This window comes from Oryza sativa, chromosome 10 (assembly GCF_034140825.1).
Source record: "Oryza sativa Japonica Group chromosome 10, ASM3414082v1".
NCBI classification, from domain to species: Eukaryota; Viridiplantae; Streptophyta; class Magnoliopsida; order Poales; family Poaceae; genus Oryza; species Oryza sativa.
Genome location: NC_089044.1, coordinates 4,998,623 through 5,014,503, shown reverse-complemented (window position 1 = coordinate 5,014,503; position 15,881 = coordinate 4,998,623). Strand labels below are relative to the sequence as shown.

Here is a 15,881-nt window from a genome sequence, read left to right as displayed (position 1 = left end):
TCTAGATTACGGGATATCATTATTTGGGGTTATATATTGCGGATGAGAGGTGGGCCGCTGATGGTGACAGCTCAGTATGGGTATTCCTCCGCGCCTATATATAATCCTAAGTTAATTTCCTGAGGAGCGTATTCCTCCGTATTTAGCCCCGGTTGTATGGTCATGACGGGCTATCGTAAGGAACTCGGCAGTCAGGGGTGGCTTCTCGAAGTACCAGGAGGGCATCGGATAGAGGGTATTAGCTAGTATACCAGTTAACTAGAATGTATGTATACTATGTATATTAGAAGTATAGGAATAGATTTCCTTCCTCTTTTCTTTCCACTTAGCCTATATGATATATTATGAGGACGAGTAGTTAATGCTTGTGTGTCACTCTACCCTTAGATTATCTTAACCCCTACTTAGAATATGATTCTCACAAGTAATATATAAATTATTAGTTGAGTTCTCTCTACATGATCTTCTCACGGAATAAAATAAATACGATACCTTGAAATACTCTCGGTGAAATGCTACAATGGTATATCCGTGCATTTGCGGATGAACTCTGTAACCATAATATACCAGAAGTATTTCTGCACTATTGCTGGGAATTATATTTCTAGTAATGTCGTTAAGAAATACCAACAAAAGACTTATACTTACTGCACAAGGTGATTTAGCAATTAATGGATGCTATACTTACCAAGTATTAAGGAGGTACTTCCTGACTAATGAGAGAGAGATGGTAGGTGAGAAGAAGCTGACCACATTGTGTGTATTTATCCCTCCATTTAAATATTCTTTCTTTTCTCTTTTCTTGGTATCCATGGAATGTAATGGAATGTAGCATGCATGACCATTTCAGAAAACACTATCATTTTGCAACGTCATTTTTTTACATATCTTTGCAAAATGATATTTTCATTGTGTTACATTTTTGGCATCAACAAACAATAGTGAACATTTTTTTCTCTGTAGATTATAATAAAATTATTTTTTGGAATGTAGCATAAATATGTAAAATAACAATCATGTGTTTTTATTTAATATATGCCTAGTGATATATCATTTTTTACAATGTCATTTTTTGGACACCAATATTGCAAACTGATACTTCTGAATTGTCAACAAACTGTAGTCCACATTATTTTCTCTGTAGATTATAACAAGATTATATTTTGGAATGTAGCATATATATGTAAAAATAACAGTCATGTGTTTTTTATTTCAATATATGCCAAGTCATATATCATTTTTACAATGTCATTTTTGGACATCAGTTTTGCGAAATGGCATTTTTGAAATTCCATTATTTTTGCAAATATTGTATTCGCATGGTGAGTGGAGAATCATCTTGATATATTATGTCCCAATAAAACCAAACTTAGATTAAATTTCAAAAAATACAAAACAAGTTGTTTAGATTAACTTTAAAAAAATCAACATACCTAATATCTAATCGCGTGGAGTAATCTGAATGTTGCCAATGAATCTAACTAAGAAAAGAGTCAGTTCACCGCTCTCCATAGGTTACCTAGATACGGGGAAACGGATACGTGATACGTGGATATATTATTTTTGAACAAATAAGGACACGTGGATACGTCTATATATATAAAAAATAAAAAAATACATATTATAAATAAGGGCAAAGTTAGTGTAAAAGAATAGAAAATCAGCACAAGTTAGAGTATCGACTGTGGTGGTAGGTTAGTTTGATGAAGAAAATCAACAGAACTTAATGGTCAAATAGAGCTGGAATTTACTTTCTGTCAGAAAAAAAAAAACTCACAGGCCAAAGCTGTCTCCTCGAACATCTCACGAATATGCAGTGGCATGAATTGGAGTGTTCAATGCAGCAGTACTACTCATATCAACAGTACCTACTATATGATGTGCCTATATAGCAACTTCACCGGGTAGGTTCATCTTTGATGGTGATTAGTGACACTATGGAACACGGTTGCGAGGTGCATATGAACCGCAGTCATATATATATATATATATATATATATATATATATATATATATATATATATATATATATATATATATATATATATATATATATATATATATATATATATATATTAAATTTGTTTGGTGCTCCATGGTGCCCGGGCACCATTGTTGAAATTGAGTATATACCCAATTCAAATGAGTATGAAACTTTTTCAATTACTTAGGTATTAACTACTTTACTAACTAGTTTAAAGCAAGTTTGAACTGAATTTGAACTTGTTTTTGTTAGATTTTGATTCTAGGTATATAGCATCCATACATATAATTAGTTAGGTATGTAATCATGGATTGTGAAATAAAGTTAAATTTGAGTTGTTTTGTTGATAAGTATATGTATGAATCAAATTATTATAACTAGGTATATACTCACAATTTGAAAATTTTGAAAAATTTGAGTGATTTTGTGCATTAGATACCATGGTGCCCCATATGAGTGTCCTATATAGTAAATTTGTTTGGTGGACACTCATATGGGGCACCATGGTGCCCGGGCACCATGTATGAAATACACAAATTCGCCCAAATGTTTCAAAATTTTCAAATTGTGAGTATATACCTACTTATAAGTATTCATTTCATACCTATACCTAGCAACAAAACAACTCAAATTTAACTTTATTTCACAATCCATTATTACATACCTAACTAATTATATATTTAGATGCTATATACCTAGAATCAAAATCTAACAAAAGTAAGTTTGAATTCAGTTCAAACTTGCTTTGAACTAGTTAGTAAAGTAGTTAACGTTAATACCTAAATATTTGAAAAAGTTTCATACTCATTTGAATTGGGTATATAGTAAATTTCAATCATGGTGCCCGGGCACCATGGAGCACCAAACAAATTTAATATATATATATATATATATATATATATATATATATATATATATATATATATATATATATATGTATTAAAGTAGTTAACGTTAATACCTAAATATTTGAAAAAGTTTCATACTCATTTGAATTGGGTATATAGTAAATTTCAATCATGGTGCCCGGGCACCATGGAGCACCAAACAAATTTAATATATATATATATATATATATATATTATATATATATATATATGCCATTATGTACTCCCGGGAGTACATACTCCCTCCCCAGTATTGGATCACCCGATGGATCCAATAGGACCTGTTGAACTGGATTGGAAAAACTGCCGTGTAAAAATAAATAAATATTTAATTTGAAAAAAAAAACCATGAATGTAGGCGCATTGGATCGGCTAGAATTTAGCGGGGTTCAAATTTTGAAATTACCGGCCACACTCCAATCAACGTGCAGTATATTTCCTAGCTAAGTATATGCTGTTATTTTCTACACGAAAGTATATACTGTTTTTTTTGTAAGAAACGGTATGTACTGATTTTCTACACGAAAGTTTATATTCTTTTTCTTGCAGTATATTCCTATATAAGTATATGCTGCCATTTCAAAATAAAAGTATGTACTGTTTTTAGTAAGCAAAGGTATATACTGTTTTTTATTAGTAGTAGCAGTTTATAGGCAGCTGCCATATACTTCTTTTTCATGTATAGAAATATATACGGATAAATATCCCACATACGTGTTTTTTATGACAATATATACTTCTTTTTCTTTACTTAGTACTGTGCTTCACCAACCTAGTATAAGTACTGTGCTACAGTTAAGTCCAGTATATACAGTACTGTGCTTCAGTTAAGTCCAGTATATACTATTTCTTAGGTGGTAGCAATATATATACTCTTCTTTTTAAGGTGGTAGATATACCTTTCTTTAAGGTGCAAGTATATACTATTCTTAAGATAATTGCAGTATATACCATTTTTAACAGTAGCAGTACTCAGTGTTAGTAGCAGTATATATGCTATTTTTATTACTTGCTTTTACCCTGCCGCAGAACTCAGTGTTCGAGCTGCATGCACGTAATGATGATCCAAAAGTTTCGTATATTCTCAAAGATATATAGTTCCAATAGAACTAGCCTCACAGACATGAGAACATGTTCAAGAACATGAATTGAAGTATATGCTGAATTTCTGATTGAAAAAGAATGTACATCCAAATCGCAGTTTGTAAAAACTAGGATCCTTCCCCTTGCGCGTATATATATATATATATATATATATACTATCTCCGCTGGTGCCGTTGGATTGCGGCGTTGAGTCGACATGTTCTGCCGACGGCCGGCCGGATACCATCTGCAAGCAACAAAAAGATTAGGGGCTTATTCATTCAGGGAACTAAACAAATCCATCCAAACCACCATCCAGTATGTGCAGTATGTGCAGTACAGCAGTAGCCAAGAAATGAAGGAGATGCACACATTCACTCATTTAGTAACAACTTGCCTACATTTTGCATAAGCTAGATTGAGATATTAGACTCCACTGATAAGAATACACATCTAAAACAAAAGGCATACTTATTCAAGCAGTATATATAGGACATATTTTCAGCAAAGCGCCCGTACCCCATTGACCCAGAATTATTAGACAAACTAACCTGGGCGTCATATACTGATTTCTTCTTACATAGGTCACATACTGAATTAGAAATACACTCGAGATGTTAGCATGCACCGCCATCTTCAGGGATCTGATTGGAGTTGATGGTTGTGGGCATGTTAATTATCGCAGTATCGTCAGCCTACTGAATGTTTGTACCTGTGTAACGAAACAAAATTAGTATTTTTCATTCTGAACTCTAGGATTAATTTTTATCTACATACGTACAGAGATTAAAAGGAAGATGGATAAGAAATAGTGTATACTCATCTAACTGTGGATTTGTGATTCAGAATTTCATATATAAACTAAAAACAGTACACACCAACAAAAATTAGAAAGAACCCCTCCATTAAAAAAAATGAGTATATACTATCGTCTAACAAAGTTCAGTAGAAAGCTCCCCATATAAAAATTCAGTATATACTATCGTCTAACAAAGAGTTCAGTAAGAACCCTGCCATAGAAAAATTCAGTACATAATAACGTTTAACAGAGTTCAGTAAGTATCCCTCCAAAGAAACAATGAGTATATACCGTGGAAAATTCAGTACATACTACCATCTATATTTTTTTTTGGGGGGGGGGGGGGGGGCTAAAACAGCATTTACTATATCCACCCAAAAAACCATCATATGCACTAAAGGGGAAATTTAGCATCTGAAACTGAGAGCGTACATGAACCGAACTACACATAATCCCTCTCTACAGGCATACATATATTCAATTTCAGCCGACTCCAGATCGATTACTTCTGCTTCAGAAACATAGGCTATTGAGAGAGGAGCCATCGCTGGAGGAAGGGGACGAGTCTTCACTGGAGGAAGGAACGAGCTGCTATCTCTGTACCGCCGCCAGCCACCCCAGTCGCCGCTGAATCACTGGTCCGTCGCCGCGCCGCCCCCCAAAACCCCAATTTTCGGGATAAGCAGTTCGGCCTCTTACGAGCAAACCCCAAATTTCGGGATAAGCAGTTCGGTTTTTTAATTAGAAAAACTAATCGGATCCACCGAGGCAAACCCGTTATGATGAGGGAGGGAGTATAACATATCTAATCGATCAGATGAACGGTGGATGGGAGGGGGAGTACGTACTCCCTAGGAGTATAGATCCATTTTCATATATATATATATATATATATATATATATATATATATATATATATATATATATATATATATATATATAACTACTATACAGCACCCTAAGGTGCGACGTATTAAACAGCACCTGATACAGCCTCCAGCCCCACCCACCCACGCTCCCACCAGGTCTATAGTACGTAGTTAAAATTTAACTCACCGACGACCAATCTTGATCCCACCCCTGCGCCCCCTCCCCTCACTCCTATAGTCCGAGTAAATTTTTTACTTCATGCTATCCAACTTCTTAGTAGTTCTATATATATAGTTAAAATTTAACTCATCGACGATCAATCTCAATCCTACCCCTGCACCCCTACCCCCACTCCAATAATCCGAGTAAATTTTTAACTCGCGCACCACCAAGAGCCACACCCACCCCACCCTGTCAACGCTCCTACCCAAACGATAGTAATTTTTTTACTCACACCAATAGTTCTATTTATACCATCCATAACCATCTCACCGTATCCAAACCCCCATTCATACTCCCGTCCTCTTCCATTTTTTTCGGATCTGAGAAATTGGGGATAGAGCGGCGACGGTCGATGGGTGACTGGTCTGCTCGTCGGGGCGATGGCATGGAGGCTGAGCTCCGAGTGGTGGCGAGGAGATCCATCGGTGAGGGGTGGTGTCGTCATGCATCCAGGTAGGAGAGGGCGATTGGCGTCGGGCTGCCCTCCTCTTGAAGGTGCCCAATCTGAAGGCCGGCGCCGGTGGTCATTCTTCTTTGGAGCCCGTGAGGGTGGCGGCGGCCGGCTACGTCGTCCATGGCGTGCCTCATGGTCGGTTCAGGGAGCACGCGAGTAGGTGGCCAGCGGCAGTGGTGGCCCTGAAACAACGTTCAAGCCGGAAAGGAGGGGAAGGTTGCTTTCCACCTTGTGCGGCGGCAACGGTCTTCAGGCCCGGCGACTAGCTTCCAGGCCAGCGTCGATGCGTATAGGGCAGGAGACCGATGTAGACGTTGGTTGCTGCGCCGGATCTGGAGGGAGCCTAGCGCATGCACCACCACCACGTACAGCGTGCTTCTCGGGTCATCCGCATCTCTGTTGTTTCTATCCTCCCGTGGACGGGGGTTTCGTTTCATTTTTTTCTCTTTGTTGGTTCTGTAGTTTGTTATGCACGGGGGATTTTTTGTACGATTGATATGCATATGATTGATTGTAATACTCCATAATCTAATATTGACTGTATGTGTCAAAATATGCGCCATAAAAGGATAGCGATACTAGTATTTTGATGGCTTAAAAATTTTCACTCACTTTTTTTACGGACAGATTGAGTAAGTATATTACTATGAACACACTGAGAGTGATGTTTAAAATATATGGAAGTAAAAACATTACTAACCCTGATAAGTATTATAGGGAAAAATATGTAGTGCAAACCCTATATATAATGCAAACGTAGAAAATACCGTTGGATCGAAAAATAGACGCCCGATATTCGTCCATGTCAATATGAGTTAAAATTTTACTCGCAAACTGTGCAGCAAAAGAATCCTTGTGAGTTAATAAATTGCTCTGGATATTACGTTTACAGAAGAAATATTGATTAGTTAAAAATTTACTATCATATACCGAACAAAAATACCCATTAGTAAAGATTTCACCAACGGCAAGAAGATTTTTTCACTGGAAGGATCGCCTGTCACGTGTATATTTCATTTAAACGTACCACGGCAATCAACCCCTATGAGTAATTTTTTAACTTCAATTACGCCCGCTCCAAGTCAAATCTCATAATGAGTAATTTTTTTACTCAGTTGTCTGTTGCGGGGGGGGGCAGGGTGGTCGATAATCACGTGTTTCTCTCATAAACCAACCACTGTAACTGATTTGCCCCACGGTAATTTTTTTACTCTGTTTGCACCTGCAGGATGGGGATGGGGTGGCGGGTCTGTGCTGGGGATGCGGGCTCTCGCTGAGTGGCGCCACGGTTTAGCTGGCGCGCATCGCCTGTCTCGCCATGTATACCTTGATAAAACTACCATTTATATATATACTGGTTAAACAACGTAATTTTTTCACTGAGGCAGAGACGTCGATTTCTTTCCTAAGAAGGCACAATAATTCTTTTACTCTGTGTTCAGGAGGACAACTCAATTAGAACTGAGAATAGATGACAGAGATGAGTAATTTTTTAACTCTCTATAGGAGCGGTGCACCACAGGGGAGAGAAGTGGAAAGCTGCAGGTGGACCCAAAAAACCGGAAAATCAGGGCCGGCCACGATTAAAATATCATCAAATAACCTTTAAATTAAAATTTTACTCATCACAAAACACTCTATGTTCAAACTTACTGCACCGATGTCTATGGGTTATTTTTTAACTCTAACCTAAGAGTGTACGATAACTTGAAACTACACTACAAGTGAAATTTTAACAAGAAATATTCCATATGTGGATTTATTTCACGAGTAAATTTTTTACTCAGGCCCTGTTTAGATGGGACTAAAACTTTTAAGTCCCTATCACATCGGATGTTTGAAAATTAATTATAAATATTAAACGTAGACTATTAATAAAACCCATCCATAATCTTGGACTAATTTGCGAGACGAATCTAATGAGCCTAATTAATCCATGATTAGCCTATGTGATGCTACAGTAAACATTCTCTAATTATAGATTAATTAGGCTTAAAAAATTTGTCTCGTGAATTAGCTTTTATTTATGTAATTAGTTTTGTAAGTAGTCTATATTTAATACTCTAAATTAGTGTCTAAAGACAGGGACTAAATTTAAGTCCCTGGATCTAAACACCACCTCAATCTACATGCAGGCAGGGGATGGGGAACGTGGCAGGGGGCGGTTAGAAGCGCTAGAAAATTCGCTGGCAAAAAAAACGGAAAACAAGGACAGGACGGGCGGAGGCGCGCCAGGAAATTGGTGGCGCGTGTGACCCCATCCCGCCGGTCAAACCCACGTCAAACACGCACATTCACTCCCTCCCCGCCAACCACTTTGATGTTCACGTCTCGCAGGAATTCCGCAGTAACATGACGGTCATCGTGCAGTAACAGGATAACTTTCTCGCAGTAACAACATCGAAAATTAGTCATGATATATCTAGTTTTGTTAAGCACTTTTTTACAAACATCATGGTACAGACAGATTAGAAAAATACTATATAATGTGAGAGATATTGCCCTCTAAAGATTGAGATCTACTTTTTTTTAAGTTCTCGTCTATCTAGAACGGCGTAGTAATGGGACAATCAATGTGCGGTAACACGACTACTTTCCACAGTAATAACATTATAAAAGAATTTTTGTCTCGATCATCATATAGTAACAGGACTATTGTCTCGCTGTAACGTCGTTTTAAAGTATTATGGTGAAAACGGTTCTAAAAAACAATATATGATGTGAGAGATATTATTGTTTAAATATTAGAATCCTAAAAGTTTACTTGTATTAAGTTTGCTACTATGTATCTTTGTATATATGTATCTTTGTCCATACATAGTATCTTTGCTAAAAGATACTATGCATGGTCACAAGTTAACACAAGTGCTAAAAGTGTTTTTCTTTGTCTATACAAATATACATAGATACATAGTAGCAAGCTTAGTACAGGTAAACTTTTATAATTCTAATATTTAAACAATAATATCTCTCACATCACATATTATTTATTATTTTTTAGAACCGTTTTGACTCACTCAAATAGAAATATCATTTGGAGTGAGAGTCATATTAGTATCTGAGGGGTAAATTGAGAAAAATAATAATTTAGGGTGTTAAGTACATCTAAGAAATAGTTTAAGTAGTAAAAACTGCATTTAACTAGGGTGTTAAGTACATTGAAGATTGTTGTATGATGGCTCATTCCTTGGCAACAACTAACACTGTTGTTCCTTGGCATTACTCGGCTGGACTTGTCTGATGTAATGCCATGTGATCGGAATTCAAATGCTGGAATTAACCGTGAAAGAGATGGAAAGAAATGCTACCCTGTTAGGGTTGCCTGTTGTATATCAGTTGGAAGGAAGTGAACTTCATTTTTCATTAAATCCTCCAAGCGATATCTAAGCAATTACTACTTTTAATTACTAGATATCTCTCCAAGCAATCTCTAAGCAATTACTACTTTTAATTACCAGACATGACGTCTGGTAATTAAAAGTAGTAATTGCTTAGAGATTGCTTGGAGGATTTAATGAAAAATAGAGTTCACTTCCTTCCAACTGATATACGACGAGACCAGAACATCTAGTTGGTAATTAAAAGTAGTAATTGCTTAGAGATCGCTCGGAGGATTTAATGAAAAATTGAGTTCACTTCCTTCCAACTGATATACGACAGGCAACCCTAAAAGTGCAGCATTTCTTTCCATCTCTTTCACGATTAATTCCAGCATTTGAATTCCGATCACATGGCATTACATCAGACAAGTCCAGCCGAGTAATGCCAAGGAACAACAGTGTTAGTTGTTGCCAAGTGTCGAAACATGAATTCGGCAATAATAAAAGGGGGTAACGCACGAGACCTAAAAGTGGATGGATGCGGAGACAAGGATTTAGACAGGTTCAGGCCCTCTCAATGAGAGGTAATACCCTACTCCTGTTTGGGGATTTGAATCCGCCGGGTGTAGTATAGATCTAACGATCATATATGCTCATGCCCTTAGAGGGCCTTCTGCCCACCTTATATAGGATGGGGAGCAGGATTACAAGATAGAAACCTTAACCAATACGGTATCGGTTTCCTAAATCTATTTTACAATATTATCAAATCAGGACTTTAGGCCGCTCCATAATATAAAAGGAAACGTAATACCATGCCGTGTGGGTATGGGGTACCCATAATCTCCACAGTAGCCCCTAAGACCTTCATGTCTTGGGTCATATAAATGAGAAACGCATGGAGAAGCTTCATAGAGATGGACTTCTACACTCGTTTGATTTTGAATCATTTGAGACATGCGAATCTTGTTTACTTGGCAAAATAACAAAGGCACCTTTCACGGGTCAAAGTGAAAGGGCAAGTGAACTATTGAGACTAGTACATACTGATGTATGTGGACCAATGAGCTCAACTGCCAGAGGTGGTTTTGGGTACTTTATTATCTTTACCGATGACTTTAGTAGATATGGTTATGTCTACTTAATGAGGCATAAGTCTGAGTCCTTTGAAAAGTTCAAGGAATTTCATAATGAGGTACAAAATCATTTGGACAAGACAATCAAGTATCTACGATCTGATCGTGGTGGAGAGTACTGGAGCCTTGAATTTGGTAATCATCTAAAGGAGTGTGGAATTGTTCCACAACTCACTCCGCCAGGAACGCCTCAGTTGAATGGGGTGTCTAAACGGAGGAATCGTACATTGTTGGACATGGTGCGATCAATGATGAGCCAAACTGATCTGCCGCTAAGCTTTTGGGGTTACGCTCTAGAGACAGCTGTGTTCACAGTAAACAGGGTTCCATCAAAATCAATGGATAAGACACCATATGAGATATGGACAGGGAAGCGTCCCAGTTTGTCTTTCCTAAAGATTTGGGGCTGTGAGGTTTATGTAAAACGTTTGCAATCGGACAAACTCACACCTAAATCTAAATCAGATAAATGCTTCTTTGTGGGGTATCCTAAGGAAACGAAAGGATATTATTTTTATAATCGGGAAGAGGGCAAAGTGTTTGTCGCCCGACACGGTGTTTTCTTGGAAAAAAAGTTTATTTCAAGAAAGGATAGTGGGAGCATGGTGCGACTTGAAGAAATTTAGGAAACACCGGAAAACGCTTCAACGTCCACACAACCACAACAAGCTGAGCAAGATGTTGTTCAACAGGTTGAACAAGTTGTTGTTGAACCAGTTGTGGAAGCACCGGCTTCACGAAGGTCCGAAAGGATACGGCGTACACCTGCGAGGTATGCGTTGTTAACTACAGGACAATGTGATATATTGTTGTTAGGCAACGATGAACCTACTACCTATGAGGAAGCAATGGTGGGACCAGGCTCTGAGAAATGGCTTGGAGCCATGAAATCCAAAATAGAATCCATGCATGTCAATCAAGTTTGGAACTTGGTTGATCCACTTGATAGTGTCAAAGCCATTGAGTGCAAATGGGTCTTTAAGAAAAAGACAGATGTAGATGGAAATGTTCACATCTACAAGGCACGATTGGTGGCAAAAGGTTTCAGACAAATTCAAGGTGTTAATTATGATGAAACTTTCTCGCCAGTCGCCATGCTAAAATCTATTCGGATTGTTTTAGCGATTGCTGCCTATTTCGATTATGAGATATGGCAAATGGATGTCAAAACAGCTTTCCTCAGCGGAAATCTTGATGAGGATGTGTACATGACACAACCCAAGGGATTTGTTGATCCACAATCAGCTAAAAAGATATGCAAATTGCAGAAATCCATTTATGGGTTGAAGCAAGCATCTCGGAGTTGGAATATTCGTTTTGACGAAGTAATCAAGGCATTGGGCTTTGTCAAAAACGAAGAAGAGCCTTGTGTATACAAGAAGATTAATGGGAGCGCACTGATGTTTCTAATCCTATATGTAGATGACATATTATTGATTGGGAATGATATTCCTATGCTTGAATCCGTTAAAACATCGTTGAAAAATAGTTTTTCAATGAAGGACTTAGGGGAAGCAGCATATATTCTGGGCATAAGGATCTATAGAGATAGATCAAAGAGGCTAATTGGATTAAGCCAGAGTACATACATTAACAAGGTAGTAGCTTACTTAGGGACTGCTAAACGATACTCCATAATTGGGTAGTTATAAAAGTAGTTTTCGGGTATGCTATGAAACATGTAATGGGATATGAATAATCAAGATGGGATTTGCCCCTCCTATGGAGAGATATCTCTGGGCCCCTCGATGTTGTAGATTATGGAAGTGTATGGCCATGCCAAAGGTGATTGAGGAGTCAATCACAAGTTATATAATCTATCAACAGGTTCGAGTGAATGATTGAGCTATTAGAGGATGGCACATATCTAGCCTTGAGTTTAATCGATATCCTGAGGCAAAGGGGTTCATACAAATATACACTAGAGGTTCAGCCGATATGATCTTTATGTATGCCCTGTGGCTTAATATATTCTGCTAGGGGCCGCTGTTGATGCGTGGACCGAAAAGGAGTTTTCGGGTTACAGCCGAGTATATATGAACCTCTAGGGTCGCACGCTTAATGGGCCGGAATAAGAGGATTGGATAGAGATCCAATATGAGCTTAATTCGGATAGGGATCCGAATAGGAGTCCTATGGGCCTAGGAGGCCCGAGTGATGGATCCTATATATTCGTAAGGGGTGTGACCGGCGGAGATATTGCATCACGTGAGAAACCCTAGCCGTCATTTCCCTCCCCGAGCAAAACCCTAGCCGTGCACAGGTGCTAGCACATCTGCGCGTGGTGTTCCGTCCCTGTACGTGTGGATACCGGTAGAGGCGCCACTAGTTTGTGGTGCTGGTCGGCGTGGGAGTACGGCGAGGAGAACGCATGAGGAGGAGAAGGTCGATCCGGTGCGATCGACTACTTCCTCTACATCGACGCGCGCTACTTCACGAGAGTTCCTTCGACTTCTCAGCGTCTTCTTCCACTACGCAGCGCGTCGAGTGGTAACGATCTATGATCTAATACTTGCATGGTTCCTGGTTTATGCAATAGAAAATTTTGATTTATGCTATCGTAGCCTACGCGTATCCCAGCAGTTTCTAAGTTGGATGTTTTTTTCTCTACATCACGTTAACTCATAAAAGCTCGTGATAACTTCAACACTATTATTATACAAACCATTCTCGATAAACAACTTGGTAATCAAGAAGATCGAAGTATTCTTCTTACGAAGAGATTCGCTCTTATGGATATTTGAACCCAGGACTTTAGGGTGCTATTCAGAGTACTGCAACCACTAGGCTATATGCCCTTTCACATTTGATCAATTACTTGAACCAAGATATCACAAAACTTAAATTTAGCACAACGGATCTTGCTATGGGCTTATTTGGCACAGCTCCAGCTCCAGCTCCACCTCTCCTGGAACTGGAGCTCAGCCAAACAGTTTTAGGGCCTGTTTGGCACAGCTCCAGCTCCAGCTCCAGCCCTCTTGGAGCGGGAGCTCAGCCAAACAATTTCAGCTCCACTAAAACTGGGAGTGGAGCTGGGTGGAGCTCTCTCACAAAATAAACTAGAGTTGTGAAGCTGGGTTTAGGCAGCTCCACAACTCCACTCTAGACCCAACTCCTGGAGCTAAATTTAGGAGTTGGAGCTGTACCAAACAGGCCCTTAGCTCCACCTAAAATAAGAGCGAAGCTGGGTGAAGCTCTCTCACAAAATGAACTAGAGAGATGGAACTGGATTTGGGCTGCTCCATAACTTAACTCCAAATCCAACTCATGGAGCTAAATTTAGGAGTTGGAGCTCTAACAAACAAGCCATATGTACTACTAAATTCTTACACGCCCTGTGCTCTGGTTAATTGCAATGCAAGGACAAAACCATCTTGGATAGCGACAGAGATTCCATGCGTGATGAAGCAGATCATAACCACACGTTTTCGACGATTCTACGAAAATTACTCTCTACGAGATGACGCAAGAGAAAATTTCTGAAGATACACACTTATCAGATGGAAGATTAACATATCAAGGCAGGGGTTAGAGAACTGAGTTATTGGATTAACCAATGATGCGTGTCGGGTTCAATGTCCAAGAAACAATTGAATCACTAAATAAAACTCATTACACCATTCTTTCCTGAGATTTGCATTGATTCGCTGAAGAATGTGTTGTTATTGTTATGCCTTTAACATTAATGGTCATCCACGAGGACAAAAGAAATGGCTACCAACCATTGGAACGTTTCTGCTTTTTTTTTGTTTGATATATTCATATTTTGACAATAACTATTCTGCACAAGTGGACACATAGTTGTATGATTCACAGCTGATGGTTATAAAATAAATTACAACGAAACTAGGATATATGTGATTATTTCTGCTGCGACAAAAGTTCGGCCTGCGTGATAAAACGACCATGAAAGCCATAGGGAACACGGGCAGGCAGCTGCACCGCTGCAACAATTTCCAGTTCTGGAGACATGGCATCCATCACCACGAACTGGCTCTCTCCGGTATCCTCTTTGTGTGTATAGCACACCACATATCCATTGTCCTCATTACCATCCCCATTATCATTGCTTGGCACGAAAAATGGCTCCCCAACAAAGCACCCGGGGCCAAAGTCACGGCGTGCAACCGTGCAGTCGTCAGCACCAACCATGGCAAAGTCGAGCTTTCTGATTCCAGAGAACCTGGGTAACGGTGCGCTTACACCAAAGTATCCATAGCGGTTGTATCGACCGACGTAGCCCTGATGAATTACACCAAACTCAAGGCTCTCCAGTGAGAGTGCAGTGCGCAAAACGGTACCAGTGCGGAGATTGATATGTATCATGTCAACCTGAACTTGCATGAGTTCCATGTTGCCAAGCATGTGTGACAGATAAGTTGTTGGTTGACACCAATATAATCTCCTCTCCATTAGCTTCCTCCCAGGCATTAGCTGTATGTAGCATATTGAATCCTGGGACCTTGAACCACCTCATCTCTGACTCGTCCTCGGCATACCTTGGTAGCACACCAATCCGTTGTACCATTGCACTATCCAATCCTATCAGCGAGCCACCACGTAGAGCCATGTTCATCGGACACATGACAAGTTGCGACTCAGGGAAGATGGCATAATGCTCCGTGATTGCAAAGTCATGTAGCATTGATGGTTGCTGCAAGGAGAAGATGGGCACATCATCAGCCTTGTTGCCAGCCTTGTCAAACCAAATATACGTGAGAAATGGCTAGAACAAGCTATAACGGAACGCGAATAACTCTCCAGTGACTGGGTCCTTCTTGGGATGCGCTGTCATTCCTATCATGCGGCGACCATCAAAGTCACAACGGTGCTGCGGTAGGGATAATAGTGGCTGGGTAGGGACAAGCCATGGCGACAATGGCTCTGTCCAGCCTGCAAACTTTTGTAACGGATGGGAGCATGGTATTGGTGCACTCAGCTATATATATATGGATCGCCAGTGAGGTGTCGTACAGTAAGTTTGTTACGCTATCTCTATAGAATGGTGTAGATTGAAGCCAATCATAGCAAACTATCAGCAAGGTTTGCACTTCAGTAAACACCGAAATTTCGAGAGTTTCAATTGGTTTTTTTTCCACGAAATTATTTAAATGTTTAACAAATTT

General features: G+C 39.2%; 1 pseudogene; it reads right to left on the bottom strand.

Moving 5' to 3' along the window:
* Positions 1–14,616: 14,616 nt before the first annotated feature.
* LOC107276767 (9-cis-epoxycarotenoid dioxygenase NCED2, chloroplastic-like) lies at positions 14,617–15,550 on the bottom strand (annotated as a pseudogene).
* Positions 15,551–15,881: the final 331 nt, after the last annotated feature.